Source organism: Bactrocera tryoni, chromosome 4, assembly GCF_016617805.1.
Source record: "Bactrocera tryoni isolate S06 chromosome 4, CSIRO_BtryS06_freeze2, whole genome shotgun sequence".
Classification (NCBI taxonomy): Eukaryota; Metazoa; Arthropoda; class Insecta; order Diptera; family Tephritidae; genus Bactrocera; species Bactrocera tryoni.
Genome location: NC_052502.1, coordinates 53,028,215 through 53,032,568, shown reverse-complemented (window position 1 = coordinate 53,032,568; position 4,354 = coordinate 53,028,215).

Sequence of the window (4,354 nt, the reverse complement as noted above, 5' to 3'; positions counted from 1 at the left end):
GGCAGATACATAAGCAATTATACACAAATTTTTCTTTCCCCAGTAGAGGAGAATGGAATAATTGTTCTGTGATCGACAGTTCTAACAGCGAGATTTACATATTTAACGACGGGTACAAAGGATGAAATAGAAACAGGAGGCTTCTTCTGTAATCCACACGCAGAATTTAGTTTCAAACTAAACGATTACCAATCAAGTGTACTCCTGCTTTTACCAGGAAGTCCATAACCTTATAGTGAACTGCGGAAACAAAGGCTACCGGTCCACCAATACAAAGCGGCACTGCGTTAGGTTATGCAAGCAGGCAATGACTAAACTCTCAGTTCGTTCAACTCGGCTAATATCATCTGGGTTTCCAGTCCTATACATAGGCATAAAATGAAGCTGCGGGCGGGGGTAGCTGCGGTCACATTTCTCATAAGCTGCCTCCAATCATTCAGCTCCCAGCTCCTTCAAGGATTGTTTGTAGCAGTGGACCCTAGAAGAACAACTCAGGTCTTGAAGAAAAACTCAGTTACTTCGGAGTGATGTTGATGGCGGATAGACAAACAAGTTTTCACTTCAAACTTAAACTTAGTAAAAATGCGAGGATTATCACGAGGTACCTACCCTGAAGATACCACCATTTTTTTCAGAAAAAATTTAATATTTACGGGTTACAGACGGTCTTCGACGGCGCTAAAAAACAGTCCTTTGAAAACTGCTGTTTCGAGAAAAAAAGCGATGAAAGATGACCTTATGAAGCTAATCATAGAGTTTCGAAATATGAAAAAAAATATATATTCTTCAATTTCACAAAATTTGTGCTCCCTAACATTTTTTCACTCTCGAATTCGAAGGAGTTTTATTGACTAAGTTATGGGAGAAAAAATAATAATCCTATAAATTTGCATAAATTTTCCTTAGCGATCATCGCAGCGTATGTTTAAGAAACCTCTAACCTCAAACAATAATAACTCTGCTAAAAATAACATAATATGCAAATTAAAAAGGTGTTAATATTCATATAAATATGTATGTAAATCTTATAAATCTCCAATGTAAACACAAGCACACAAGCACACGAGCTATGCATGACTTCATTGTGCAGGTTAATACACGTGAGCGCTCGCCTACTTGAGGTTGGAGATAATGAGATTAGCAAAGCAAAAACAAGTAATAACAACAAATAAAAGCTGTCTGGGAAGATGTGCGCCGTTTGAGGTCAAAATGAAATGTAAAACGTTTGCACTTACGAATATGATGATTATGGGAATTTGCTACTTTAAATGCCATGTTATTTATGCATGCAATTTATAATTATTATTTTTCAATATCCCCCCATACTTTGTTGCAAACCAAGCGCTGTTGTTGCTTTATTGTTTTTGTAAGCATAAATTTGCGGTAACGACTTTTCCATACGCACGGTGGCCTGCCCAGCAATAACCTTGGCCAAAGGCGTTATGTTTCACAGTCAGACTGTATGTACCTATGTAATTCTGTTGTTGTTATTGTTGTGTTGCCACAAGTATGCCATGGCGAACATGAAGTGCAAACTACATACAGTCAAGTGCAGACTCAAAAAGGCACACAAGCACACATTTACACGCCCAAATGCGAGCCTGCCGCCGTTTGTCAGCCACAAATAATTTGACATTGATTGCAATAATGACATTCAAATATTGTAATAACATGTATGTACATACATATATATGTATGCATTTGTGCGGTTAATACAATTACTGTTTGCCAACAAAAGGATTGCAGTTTTGTGCGCTCAATGTCAATGCCAACGGAGATGAAAACGTGACTGAAAGCAACTTTTGGTTAGAAAAACTCATATCCCGCTGGCAGCACTTTCTTTTTTGTTTTTGGAAATGATTTTGAAATAGTTTGGGCTAAAGCAGCTGCTTATTTCTTTAGCGTATTAGCCATTTCAAAACAAATTGAGTTAGTGAAAGTAATTTTGAGGCACTGTTGTTGAAACTTTTGGCAACCTTTCTAATTAGTTTTCAAGTAACTTGCGCCCAACTAGTACTAGTGAAACCAAAATGGAGCTTTGTGCTGCAAATCAATAAATTATGCAACGTATTTTTGTACAAATCTTAAACGGTTGTTCGTTGTAATGCCCAGAACTCAAAGATCAAAGATCAGATCAAAGAGACCGCCTCATACTAACAAAACTCCTAGTGTCGGCCGCAAATTTATTTAGGCTGCTAATATTAAGTCCAGTCAATTCGCAAGGTACGTAGAAAATATGGCTACCGAGTGCATCAAACTTCGTTTGGCCAAAGCTGGCCAGCAAAAAAAAAGTGTCCTGTGTTTCCACCCCATCTTCCTCATTGCAACTTCGAGATTTCGAGCTTCAATTTCAGGCATCAAATAGTCGGTTATTAGGGCGCGATAAAGGTCCTCATTGACGGTTACGTTCTCTCCGGTTTCATTTTTGAAGAAATATGGACCCATGATTCCACCGGGACACAAACTACACCAAACCGTTGTTTTTTCTGGATGAAATGTCATCTCTTCAATCTCTTCAGGTTGCATTTTGTCCCAAATATAGCAATTTTGCATGTTTCATACAGATTGAGTCAGAAATGGTCCTCATTGCAAACAAATTTTACTCGAAACGTCGGATCTTCGTGGATCTCTATAAGAGCCCAAGAGCGAATCAATGTAGCTTGGGAAGGTCGAGCGACGTCAGTTCTTGCGCAAGCTGTATTTTGTACGCTTTCAAATTAAGATTTCGACGTAAAATGGGCAAAGCGAATGGCGGCAAATCGACTCTCCACGGTGTACACTCTTAGCTACGGCTGCTATATTTTTTCACTGCATGCTGGACGAGGTCCATTCAGTCAAATATTATCCAATAATGAATGCTGGGTCTGAAGTTAGATGATTGTGTTGCGAATAGTACGCTTATGTTGATCATGAGTTGAGCGAAGCGAGTGAATTTTCGTTATAAAGTTGAACGAATTGTAAACGTTGCTCAGGCGCAAGTCTTTCCATGATGAAATGCTCAACAAGACTGAACCAAAGTCACATGACAGCTTGACACGACTCATGCGTGATCTGTCAAATAAGGCTATTGAAAAAAGTACTTCAACTTGGATCAGTCGTTATATTTCTAGGCAAAATTTTAAATTTTTATTATTCTATTATTATTAAGTATTTAGTATAATTTTTATACATACTTTGTATTTTTTACTTTTATATTTTTATACTTTATAATCAAGAAATTAAGTAAAAATTTAATCTAATTTCCAAACTATTTTTTTTGCCTTTTTCAGTACAAACATTACAAGTCCGGTAAGAAAATCAAAACTTATGTATATCTTTTTTACACTTTATAACTTTATATCATTTTTGGTAAATTTTATACTTCTTTTTAAGAAAGCCAAAAAAGCAAAGAAAATCCATTTATTTTATATTTTTCGGAACAAATGACATTATTCAAGAAAAATTAAGTCGAAACAACTTACATGCCTACATATAGTATGTATGTATATTCTTGCAACTATTGACAAGCAGCACAGTTACGTATTAGAATTTAAAAACAAAAAAAGTAAATGATACTGATTAGAGAAAGTTCTCTCTCTCTCTTTAAGGGGTCAGTTGAATAATCTGGCCTGTTTTTTGACATTTTTTTCCATAGAAATTTTTATTCTGCAATCGAATTTTTTTCACATATCATGAGGTATATCTTGGAGTGTATAAACAAATTTTTTCGGAATTTTTCATGTCGTCTGGCTGGGTGAATGAGATGCGTTTTTTCACTGGCGGACACGATTTCTCATGTTTGGATCATCTGAAACTCAAAAACCCAATTTATTCTTAAAAAGTACGTGAGTGGTTATCGTCCCTAATAGAATCATGAAAAAATGTTAATAAATAAAACAGAAATTAACGTTTTTTTTTTAATTTTACCCCATGTTTTTTATACCCTGAACAGGGTATATTAAGTTTGTCACGAAAACTCTTCTCTTCAAGAAGCTGCTCATTTGTCGGAACTGCCGATATCGGACCACTATATGTTATGCCACATAAACTGAACGATCGGAATCAAGTTCTTGTATGGAAAACTTTCACATTTGACAATATATCTTCACCAAATTTGGTATAGATTATTTTCTAAGGCAATAATGTAATCTCCGAAAAAATTGTTTAGATCGGATTACTATAGCATATAGCTTACGTACAAACTGAACACATAGTTACTAAAAGAAATGCACCTGTGAAAGGTATATTAGCTTCAGTGCAGCCGAAGTTAACGTTTTTTCTTGTTTTTACATACATTTTGTCATAACATTGTCAGTAAATTATACAAAATTATGAATCTTATAAGGACGATAGCCAGGCGTTTTGTGAACATTTA